Here is a 12,788-nt window from a genome sequence, read left to right as displayed (position 1 = left end):
AATAAATGAAATTAAAAATACTCTAGATGGGATCAATAGCAGAATAACTGAGGCAGAAGAAAGGATAAGTGACCTGGAAGATAAAATGGTGGAAATAACTACTGCAGAGCAGGATAAAGAAAAAAGAATGAAAAGAACTGAGGACAGTCTCAGAGACCTCTGGGACAACATTAAACGCACCAACATTCGAATTATAGGGGTCCCAGAAGAAGAAGAGAAAAAGAAAGGGACTGAGAAAATATTTGAAGAGATTATAGTTGAAAACGTCCCTAATATGGGAAAGGAAATAGTTAATCAAGTCCAGGAAGCACAGAGAGTCCCATACAGGATAAACCCAAGGAGAAACACGCCAAGACACATATTAATCAAACTGTCAAAAATTAAATATAAAGAAAACATATTAAAAGCAGCAAGGGAAAAACAACAAATAACACACAAGGGAATCCCCATAAGGTTAACATCTGATCTTTCAGCAGAAACTCTGCAAGCCAGAAGGGAGTGGCAGGATATACTTAAAGTGATGAAGGAGAAAAACCTACAACCAAGATTACTCTACCCAGCAAGGATCTCATTCAGATGTGATGGAGAAATTAAAACCTTTACAGACAAGCAAAAGCTGAGAGAGTTCAGCACCACCAAACCAGCTTTACAACAAATGCTAAAGGAACTTCTCTAGGCAAGAAACACAAGAGAAGGAAAACACCTACAATAACAAACCCAAAACATTTAAGAAAATGGGAATAGGAACATACATATCGATAATTACCTTGAATGTAAATGGATTAAATGCTCCCACCAAAAGACACAGACTGGCTGAATGGATACAAAAACAAGACCCATATATACGCTGCCTACAAGAGACCCACTTCAGACCTAGAGACACATACAGACTGAAAGTGAGGGGATGGAAAAAGATAGTCCATGAAAGTGGAAATCAAAAGAAAGCTGGAGTAGCAATACTCATATCAGACAAAATAGACTTTAAAATAAAGAATATTATAAGAGACAAAGAAGGACACTATATAATGATCAAGGGATCGATCCAAGAGGAAGGTATAACAATTGTAAATATTTATGCACCCAACATAGGAGCACCTCAATACATAAGGCAAATACTGACAGCCATAAAAGGGGAAATCGACAGTAACACAATCATAGTAGGGGACTTTAACACCCCACTTTCACCAATGGACAGATCATCCAAAATGAAAATAAATAAGGAAACACAAGCTTTAAATGATACATTAAACAAGATGGACTTAATTGATATTTATAGGACATTCCACCCAAAAACAACAGAATACACATTTTTCTCAAGTGCGCATGGAACATTCTCCAGGATAGATCATATCTTGGGTCACAAATCAAGCCTTGGTAAATTTAAGAAAATTGAAATCGTATCAAGTATCTTTTCCGACCACAACGCTATGAGACTAGATATCAATTACAGGAAAAGATGTGTAAAAAATACAAACACATGGAGGCTACACAATACACTACTTAATAACGAAGTGATCACTGAAGAAATCAAAGGGAAAATCAAAAAATACCTAGAAACATGGGGCTTCCCTGGTGGCGCAGTGGTTGAGAATCTGCCTGCCAATGCAGGGGACACGGGTTCGTGCCCCGGTCCGGGAGGATCCCACATGCCACGGAGCAACTAGGCCCGTGAGCCACAACTACTGAGCCTGCGCGTCTGGAGCCTGTGCTCCGCGTCTGGAGCCTGTGCTCCGCAACGGAAGAGGCCGCGACAGTGAGAGGCCCGCGCACCGCGATGAAGAGTGGCCCCCGCTCGCCGTAACTGGAGAAAGCCCTCGCACAGAAACGAAGACCCAACACAGCCAAAAATAAATAAATAAATAAATAAATAAATAAATTTATTAAAAAAAAAAAAAAAAAAAATACCTAGAAACAAATGACAATGGAGATACGACGACCCAAAACCTATGGGACGCAGCAAAAGCAGTGCTAAGAGGGAAGTTTATAGCAATACAAGCCTACCTCAAGAAACAGGAAACATCTCGAATAAACAACCTAACCTTGCACCTAAAGCAATTAGAGAAAGAAGAACAAAAAAACCCCAAAGCTAGCAGAAGGAAAGAAATCATAAAGATCAGGTCAGAAATAAATGAAAAAGAAATGAAGGAAACAATAGCAAAAATCAATAAAACTAAAAGCTGGTTCTTTGAGAAGATAAACAAAATTGATAAACCATTAGCCAGACTCATCAAGAGAAAAAGGGAGAAGACTCAAATCAATAGAATTAGAAATGAAAAAGGAGAAGTAACCACTGACACTGCAGAAATACAAAAGATCATGAGAGATTACTACAAGCAACTCTACGCCAATAAAATGGACAACGTGGAAGAAATGGACAGATTCTTAGAAATGCACAAACTGCCGAGACTGAACCAGGAAGAAATAGAAAATATGAACAGACCAATCACAAGCACTGAACTGTGATTAAAAACCTTCCAACAAATAAAAGCCCAGGACCAGATGGCTTCACAGGTGAATTCTATCAAACATTTAGAGAAGAGCTAACACCTATCCTTCTCAAACTCTTCCAAAATATTGCAGAGGGAGGAACACTCCCAAACTCATTCTACGAGGCCACCATCACCCTGATACCAAAACCAGACAAAGATGTCACAAAGAAAGAAAACTACAGGCCAATATCACTGATGAACATAGATGCAAAAATCCTCAACAAAATACTAGCAAACAGAATCCAACAGCACATTAAAAGGATTATACACCATGATCAAGTGGGGTTTATCCCAGGAATGCAAGGATTCTTCAATATATGCAAATCAATCAACGTGATACACCATATTAACAAATTGAAGGAGAAAAACCATATGATCATCTCAATAGATGCAGAGAAAGCTTTCGACAAAATTCAACACCCATTTATGATAAAAGCCCTGCAGAAAGTAGGCATAGAGGGAACTTTCCTCAACATAATAAAGGCCATATATGACAAACCCACAGCCAACATTGTCCTCAATGGTGAAAAACTGAAACCATTTCCACTAAGATCAGGAACAAGACAAGGTTGCCCACTCTCACCACTATTATTCAACATAGTTTTGGAAGTGTTAGCCACAGCAATCAGAGAAGAAAAAGAAGTAAAAGGAATCCAAATCGGAAAAGAAGAAGTAAAGCTGTCACTGTTTGCAGATGACATGATACTATACATAGAGAATCCTAAAGATGCTACCAGAAAACTCCTAGAGCTAATCAATGAATTTGGTAAAGTAGCAGGATACAAAATTAATGCACAGAAATCTCTTGCATTTCTATACACTAATGACGAAAAATCTGAAAGTGAAATTAAGAAAACACTCCCGTTTACCATTGCAACAAAAAGAATAAAATATCTAGGAATAAACCTACCTAAGGAGACAAAAGACCTGTATGCAGAAAATTATAAGACACTGATGAAAGAAATTAAAGATGATACACATAGATGGAAAGATATACCATGTTCCTGGATTGGAAGAATCAACATTGTGAAAATGACTCTACTACCCAAAGCAATCTACAGATTCAATGCAATCCCTATCAAACTACCACTGGCATTTTTCACAGAACTAGAACAAAAAATTTCACAATTTGTATGGAAACACAAAAGACCCCGAATAGCCAAAGCAATCTTGAGAACGAAAAATGGAGCTGGGGGAATCAGGCTCCCTGACTTCAGACTATATTACAAAGCTACAGTAATCAAGACAGTTTGGTACTGGCACAAAAACAGAAATATTGATCAATGGAACAGGATAGAAAGCCCAGAGATAAACCCACGCACATATGGTCACCTTATCTTTGATAAAGGAGGCAAGCATATACAGTGGAGAAAAGACAGCCTCTTCAATAAGTGGTGCTGGGAAAATTGGACAGGTACATGTAAAAGTATGAAATTAGAACACTCCCTGACACCATGCACAAAAATAAACTCAAAATGGATTAAAGACCTAAGTGTAAGGGCAGACACTATCAAACTCTTAGAGGAAAACACAGGCAGAACACTCTATGACATACATCACAGCAAGATTCTTTTTGACCCAGCTCCCAGAGAAATGGAAATAAGAACACAAATAAACAAATGGGACCTAATGAAACTTAAAAGCTTTTGCACAGCAAAGGAAACCATAAACAAGACCAAAAGACAACCATCAGAATGGGAGAAAATATTTGCAAATGAAGCAACTGACAAAGGATTAATCTCCAAGATTTACAAGCAGCTCATGCAGCTCAATAACAAAAAAAACGAACAACCCAATCCAAAAATGGGCAGAAGACCTAAATAGACATTTCTCCAAAGAAGATATACAGATGGTCTACAGACACATGAAAGAATGCTCAATATCATTAATCATTAGAGAAATGCAAATCAAAACTACAATGAGATATCATGTCACACCGGTCAGAATGGCCATCATCAAAAAATCTAGAAACAATAAATGCTGGAGAGGGTGTGGAGGAAAGGGAACTCTCTTGCACTGTTGGTGGGAATGTAAATTGATACAGCCACTATGGAGAACAGTATGGAGGTTCCTTAAAAAACTACAAATAGAACTACCATACGATCCAGCAATCCCACTACTGGGCATATACCCTGAGAAAACCATAGTTCAAAAAGAGTCATGTACCAAAATGTTCATTGCAGCTCTATTTACAATAGCCAGGACATGGAAGCAACCTAAGTGTCCATCATCGGATGAATGGATAAAGAAGATGTGGCACATATATACAATGGAATATTACTCAGCCATAAAAAGAAATGAAATGGAGGTATTTGTAATGAGGTGGATGGAGTTAGAGTCTGTCATACAGAGTGAAGTAAGTCAGAAAGAGAAAAACAAATACAGTATGCTAACACATATATACGGAATCTAAGGGAAAAAAAAAGCCATGAAGAACCTAGTGGCAAGACGGGAATAAAGATACAGACCTACTAGAGAATGGACTTGAGGATATGGGGAGGGGGTGGGGTGAGATGTGACAGGGTGAGAGAGTGTCATGGACATATATACACTACCAAATGTAAAATAGATAGCTAGTGGGAAGCAGCCGCATAGCACAGGGAGATCAGCTCGGTGCTTTGTGACCACCTAGAGGGGTGGGACGGGGAGGGTGGGAGGGAGGGAGATGCAAGAGGGAAGAGATATGGGAACATATTGTATTAAAAAAAAAAAAAAAAAGAATTAAATAAAATGATATATATGTAAAAAAAATGGCTAGAACTCAACTCACCATATTTTTAAATAACTTTTTCTTATAATAATTCAACTATTTCAAAATAACAAGTTTAATAAAAATGTAATAGATGTCCATTTAGAAAATTTAGAACTATAAAAATAGAAAATAGAAAATAAGGACCAGGGATTATAGCTATTGAACCTTGCATAGTTCTTCCACGGTTTCTAAATACAGTATGTGTGTATTTATAGGTAGATATATATATATTTACATAGTTAAGATCATATCATACATTTTTATATTCTCTTTATCACTCTGTAAGTATGTAGTTATGTCATTAAAACTCTTTGCAACCATTATACTTTATGACTGCACAATGTTTTACTGTATGGTTCTACTATAAGTTACTTAATTTCCCCCTCTCTGGGGAAAGTTTATGTTGTTCATAATTTTTCTGTATTATAAATCACACTGTAATGAAAAAAAAAAAAAAAGAGTTCCTCATTCTTAAAAAGTCTGGCAATTGTTGCCATACACAATCTCAAAAAGGATTTAGAGGGCCCCCCCCATATTACTGAATCAACAATTGTGTGTTGAATAATTACCATGTGTCTAACAACATGTGAGGCACTGTGAGAGATTCTCAAATATCATTAAGGTGGTACAGGCTTTTAGGAGCTTACAATGTAATTGGAGAGGCAAAAATGAATATCTGAAATAAGATTCAGCATTATCTCCATGACCACTGAGTCAAAGAAACAGAACAATGTGTTAGAATATTGAAGAACACTGAGAGAGGAGATGGGACTTCAGATAAATCTTGAAGGAGGGGCAACTTGAAAGGTATAGGTCACATTCACTGGGCTGAGGAAGATCACCAATGGAACAGGACTGGGGGGAAGGTCAGAATGTCAGTTTTGGACATGCCAAGTTTGAGAGGCTTATTGGGCATCCAAGTGGAGACACACATCCAAGTATATGCAGGCAGCTCAGAGAAGTGCTCTGAGTCAGAGCTATAAATTGGAGGCAGTCACCTTTAGTAAGTATTCAAAACCATCAGACTGGTTGAGATCAACAGTAGAGTGATGGGGCTTCCCTGGTGGCGCAGTGGTTGAGAATCTGCCTGCTAATGCAGGGGACACGGGTTCGCGCCCTGGTCTGGGAAGATCCCACATGCCGCGGAGCAACTAGGCCCGTGAGCCACAACTACTGAGCCTGCGCGTCTGGAGCCCGTGCTCCGCAACAAGAGAGGCCGCGATGGTGAGAGGCCCGCGCGCCGCGATGAAGAGTGGTCCCCACTTGCCGCAACTGGAGAAGGCCCTCGCACAGAGACGAAGACCCAACACAGCCATAAATAAATGGATAAATAAATAAATAAATAACAAAAGTGATTGTTTAAAAAAAAAAAAAAAAACAGTAGAGTGAGGGTGGACGTGGAATAGAAGAGATTTCAAGACAACCTGGTGGCGGAGGGGGGGATAAATTGGGAGATTGGGACTGACATATACACACTACTATATATAAAATAGATAACTAATAAGAACCTACTATATAGTACAGGGAACTCTACTTAATACTCTGTAATGGCCTATATGGGAAAAGAATCTTAAAAAAGAGTGGATATATGTATATGTACAACTGATTCACTTTGCTGTACACCTGAAACTAACACAGCATTGTAAATCAACTAGACTCCAATAAAAATTAAATTTAAAAAAAGCACAGACATGTCTCAGATTGGCCTGGATCAGAGACCTAGGGGGAAGGAAGCAGCTAGGAAGTCAGGTGCTTTAATCCAGGCATGAAGGATGAGAGCTGGGACCAGAGTAGAGGATGGGGGTATTCTCTTTGCCCGTCACATTCTCAGATTTTAATTTATTGTTTTACAGTAGTTCAAGTTCCATGCTCTAATTAGGTACATGAGCTTAATATCTCCCACATGTATTAGCTTACATTTTACAAAGCTCAGTATTACCAAATAATATTCTACTCAGACAGCTAATCTTTCCCCCTGCCAGGTGTTGGCAGCATCTCTTAATTAGATGTCATAATTGGATTTTGTTAATAGTTTCCTTCCTTGTACAGAACATTAGTTACGAGTTTAGATGAGACAAGGTCTGCAGACCTCAACTTTTCTCTTCTGATTGGATGTTCTGCCTTGACTTGTTGAATGTTACGTTTCAGACAGCTTTCAAGTGTGCCAATCCTTATTTGGGTCAATTTGAATTCATTAGTAGGTTACATCTCTTAAGTAAAGCATTTGATGCTAAACCTCAGAACCAAATCTTTAATGCAGTGTTGCTGTGACTGTGTCCATTGCTCATGAAAAAGCCATTAAAGCAGCAGTAAAGTGATTTCACACTTGGTGTATCACTTAGAGCTCAGATCCTAGAAGTTTTTTTTCAGAATGTTGAGTTTCTAAAAGTCAGTATACCCAGAAGTCTCTAAGGAAATGTAAAGAGTCTTTAAAAAAAACCACAAAACTGTAGTCCAGTTCCCATATCTGTTCATTGGAAAAGTATAAGTCGCCTTTACAATTTAAGAAAGAAAAATGAAATGGATGGGCCAAAATCTCATTAAACTCATCTAGTCTTCAGGGCAAACTGAGATCCTTGGATGGAAACTCTTTCACTAGATTCCTCAACACTTACGTATCACCCCAGCGCATAAAGAACCAATGAGGGGCTACCTGGAGTTTAATTGATCATGGGCCTTCATGGGACAATTTAGAGCAAAAATGAATACTTAACTGCAGCACACATGAGCAGAAGAGCCACAGGGTTCTAGCAATGAAACAGACACATATAACAGGAGAAACAGGACAGTCTTGGTCAACTGTCATTTCTCAACCTCTATATACTCAAAAGTTGGCTAAGACCACTCGGATTCCCCTCAGCTACTTCACAGGACTCTAAGCTTCTGGATCCAAGCTCAAAGCCATCAAAAGTGTACATTGCCATTTCTTTTTTCATTTCATAGGTTTTCTTCAGCTCAGGGCATTCCATTGTAAGAGCTGCCAGCCTGAGGTTTCTTAAATGTAAACTGTAGAGCTGTGAAGAAAAGAGCTCTGGGCAACTAGGGCTGCGGGGCTTGATGTGTGATGTGCAGGATCTCTTTTCAGCCCAGTACTGACTTTCTAAGCAGTCTACATTTCTCCTCCCTGCCTGCTTCTGCCCCTTATAATGGGATGTTTGACTGAGGTGACCCCTGGGGCTTTATGCAGCCACAATTCACTCTTCTTTTCTTTCTCCCTTCCCCAGTTTAATCAGTGTTCCTCTTTTCTCCAGAACAATTTTGTGGAACCCTTTCTTGTTTCTTTCATTCATTTGTGTCCTTTTTGGTGTTTAAGAAGTTGTCAATTCTTAGGAGTATTTAGGGACTTCAGGAGGAGAAAAATCCATCTTTCTGGGTAATAAATTCTGTTGTGGCTGTCAGAGCTCCTGTATTATCTTATCTTTAAAAATACTAAGAGAATCCTAATCTCCTAACATGGCTTTGCCCTCACCTTGCTCTTCACTTTATTCATAGGGATTTGTATCTCTTCTTGATCTCTCATAGAGCTCAGCCCTCCCTCTTTTGAAAGTTTTCATTTTAATAATTTGACATTTAGACTTTCAGACGTGAATGTTACGGTTTGAATACAGTTTGAAGATGGATTTGGGTCTGAATTTCCACTCCATCCTTATCATCTCTGACCTGTAATCCTCAGTTTTTTCATTTACAAAATAGAGGTTTAAAAATACTTATTTCATAAGGTTCATGTGAGAATCAAATAAGATGTTTGAAAAGTGCTTCACACAGGGCCCAGCACAGAAGGAACTCTCAATTATTAGGATTAAAATATTTAATACTAGAACAAACACTGGCTACGTTTCAATGAAAATAAAGTACTGTGTGTACTCTGTTAAGAAGACATCTTTAAAAAAATTTAACTTTAATTCTTTTCACCTACCTTTTTTTTTAAATTGAAGTATAGTTGATTTACAGTGTTTCAGGTATACAGCAAAGTGATTCAGCTATACATACATGTGTGTGTGTATATATATATTTTTCAGATTCTTTCCTGTTATAGGTTATTACAAGATATTAAATATAGTTCCCTGTGCTATACAGTAGGTCCTTGTTGTTTATCTATTTTATATATAGTAGTGTGTATCTGTTAATCCCAAATTCCTAATTTATCCCTCTCCTGGCCTTTCCCCTTTGTCCACCTACCTTTTCTTGTCCTGCCTTTGCCGAAGCTCTAGAATTGCTGCTTCATTGCAGTCCATCTTATTTTTTTAAAAATCCAGAAAACTTTTCAAGAATCTTTTAATTGGATCTCAAGGTGAAATTGCTGTATTTAAGGGCTGAAAGGAAAATTGAACTCAATTCCTACTTATGGGTCGATACTCTAGGGCAGTGATACACACACTGGGGATGAAAGGGAGGGACCAGAGGGAATGTTTGCTCCTTTCCCGTTCTTACCAAATTTCCTCCCAGTTGGAAGACTCCATAAGGTCAGAGACCGTATCTTCCTTGGTAGTTTCTCCCTAAATATTTGTTGAAGGAACGAGCTCACATCTTTGTATGAACTAGTTTACTAGAGCGCATTCTAACCTGAGAGAGCAGCAATAAGAGAGTGGGGTTTTGGTGAGGGAGGGGATATTCTCGGTCACTTTGAGACCCTACCTCTCAGCCCAGAAAAAACATCTCAGACCCAGCTTAAGAAAAGGAGCAGAGTGACGTGACTTGCGAATCCACAGGGGCATATACTAGGCTCGCCCTGATCTGACTGTCCCTTCTCGATTTGCTCTGCTCTGTCTCCATGCCTCCAGCTCTAGCCCTCACTCCTGTCCCTCCTACCTCCCGTCATCAGCTCAGGGCTCCCATCTCTCTGTCTGTCTCTGTCCCCTGGGCTCAGCATGGCTCCTACCCACTGCCTGGTTGGGATCCTTCTGGGTGACTCTTTGTGATGAAGGACCCCAGTGAGAGACATAAGGAGGGAGCTCAGCACTTCCAGGCTCCCTTTCTGGTTCTGCCCTGGAGGGTCTGGTTTTAAACAAGGAAAGAGAAAAAGGAGAATTTCGGAACATGAAGCACTGCTTGAGGAAAGCTGGGTCTGTGCAAAATGTTGCGATGTGCATTATGCAGTATGCGAGGCACCTCAAGAGGGATCAAGAGTCATGATGGAGCTGGAGGGTCCCAAGGAACACAGACAAGGGAGGCAGGAGGGTCCCAAGGGCAAATTTTACTCATATTGTTAGGGTTTATTCATAGCTGTTTATGAGGTAATAACTGAAAATTCCGTTCAGACAATTCGCATTAAGTAGCCCACTGTGTGCCAGGCTCCGTGGGAGGGCTGAGAACACAAAGGTAAGATGCCACCTTGCCCTTGAGGAATCACAGCCTAGTGGAGTACAAGATCCATAAACAGTGTCAGCATCATCCTTGACTCCCAGCTGCTTCATCAGGAAATCCTACTGATTCCATCTTCAGACAGATCTAGTTCTCATCTCTTCTGCTACCCGACCCTGGTCCAAGCTGCCATCCTCTCTCACCTGGATGGAGCAATGGCCTCTTAACAGGTCTTCCTAATTCCCTCCTTGCCCATTTCGGGCTCTTCTCAACACAGCAGCCAGATCATGGCATCCTCTGCTTCAAATCCTCCAGTGGCTCTCCATCTCCCTCCAGCTAAATCCCCAAGTTCTCACAGTGGCCCCAAAAGCCCAACCTGGTCTGGCCTACATCTCATCCTTGCTTACTCTGCTCCAGCCACACTGGTCTCTTCCTGTTCCTGGAAATCCCAGGCACACCCCTGACCCAGGGACTCTGCTTGCTGTACCTTTGGTCCTTTCTCATGTTGCATCTTCTTGAAGGGCCTCCCCTGACCACTCTGTTGAAAATTACACCTCCCCAAACTCCCATCCTAGCTGCCCTGCTGGCACTTGCCTGGTCTACTTTTCAATTTTTTCCATAACGCTATCACCCTCTATCAGGCAATGTAATTTATTGTTTATTGTGCTTATTGTTAGTGTCAGTCTCTCCTTTGTCTATTTCACCCACTGCTGAATCCTTGATGACTAGAATAGTGCCTGAGGCATAGCAGGTATTTGAGGAATATTTGTGGAATGAATTAAATGGGTGACTATGATGTTAAGACAGTGAGATACACAAGATACTATAGAGGCACAGAGGAGAGGCACTTGGATCCACTATAGAAGAAGGTTATGGAAGATCTGCTAGGGCAAGATGACGTCTAACTAAATCTTGAAGGATGAGCAAGAACCAGGTGGAGAAAAGTAAGGAAAAAATAGCCAAGCTGTGTTAAAAAGTCAGAAAGCAGTGGCTTAGTATTCTAGTTGGAGGTGGAGGGAAGCCCCTCAGAGTCAAAGGTATTCAAAGAAATACTGGAAACATGCTGGAGATTCTAAATGCAAGCATTTCATTGTGTAGGGCCTGTTTTAAACATTAATGAAATCAAGATAACAACAGCCAGTGCTAACATTGTTAAATCAATGTTGAAAAAAATGCCCAACTGGAAGAATAATCTCCTTGTTATTCTCTCCCCCAGGCAGTTTCAGTCTAATTTCCTTTTTCAGATTATTCATTCTATTAGAGGGTTTCACTGGAACTTAGGTCAAAAGGAAACTAGAGATATCCCTGTAGCTGGGAACCTGCTTCCTGCTTCTCAGGGATTTCCCACGTCACTCATTAGTGCTAAGTACCTATTTACTCAGGATTTCAAACAGCGTTTTGCATGCTATTACAACAAGTCAACATAGTAGGAAGCCAGATAATTTCCTTGATTGAGATCCTGGCCTGGGGTGTGATTCTGTCCTTGGCATCAGCTTTGCTCCTGTCCAGCCCATTTACAAGGTATCATGGTCAAGAGCACATTCTTCCTTCCTGGGGCTGATGCCCTTGGCTGGAAGCAGCATTCTGAGTAGTCAGAGTACAGAGTGAGAGCCAGGAAGATGCAGGGTTGAAAGCCAGGAGAGCCCAACTTCCAGTTTAACTGGTGCCTTAGGCTAGGCAACTTAACATTTCCCAGTTAATCTGATTTTTATAAAACGAGTCTAGGGATTCAACTTGGTGGTGACTTAGTTACTTACCCTTTCCAAGCCTCAATCATCAGATATACAAAATAGCAGGAACAATGCCAGTGCTATAGAGGAGTCGTTAAAATTAATACAGTATTCGGAAACATCAATTAAAGGCCTAAATAGATGAACCTAGTGGTACACATTTTAACAGGGATCCATAAAACTCTTCTCAGTGATATGCTTCCGTGGCTGTTCACCAGAAGTTTCAGTAAGATGCGTCTACTCGAGAACTCTTTCTATAATAAGTGTAGCAATTGCACAAGTAATTAAACCTTTACCAGCAATTTCCTTGCTTGTTAATTAAGAAACCTACAGAGTTTGATTGGAATGAAGCACACATCTGGGGATGGGAAGGGGCTCGGGGGGAGATAAATGGTAGAGAAGCCAGGTCCAATTCAATACAGATTGTTGATTAGCACTGGGAGAAAAGCATCAAGTTAGGAACTGAAACAGAATATGAGGATGAGTTCACCAAAGGCAGCTTCTCCTACTTCACCA

At 40.1% G+C, this 12,788-nt stretch overlaps 1 protein-coding gene across 1 annotated transcript in view; it reads right to left on the bottom strand.

Annotated features, from left to right (window-relative positions):
- Positions 1-12,788, bottom strand: part of SCGN (secretagogin, EF-hand calcium binding protein) — a 44,150-nt gene that overhangs the window by 17,209 nt on the left and 14,153 nt on the right. The window lies entirely within an intron of this gene.

The sequence above is a fragment of the Balaenoptera ricei genome, chromosome 11, assembly GCF_028023285.1.
Source record: "Balaenoptera ricei isolate mBalRic1 chromosome 11, mBalRic1.hap2, whole genome shotgun sequence".
NCBI classification, from domain to species: domain Eukaryota; kingdom Metazoa; phylum Chordata; class Mammalia; order Artiodactyla; family Balaenopteridae; genus Balaenoptera; species Balaenoptera ricei.
This window is presented reverse-complemented; position numbering and strand designations above follow the sequence as displayed.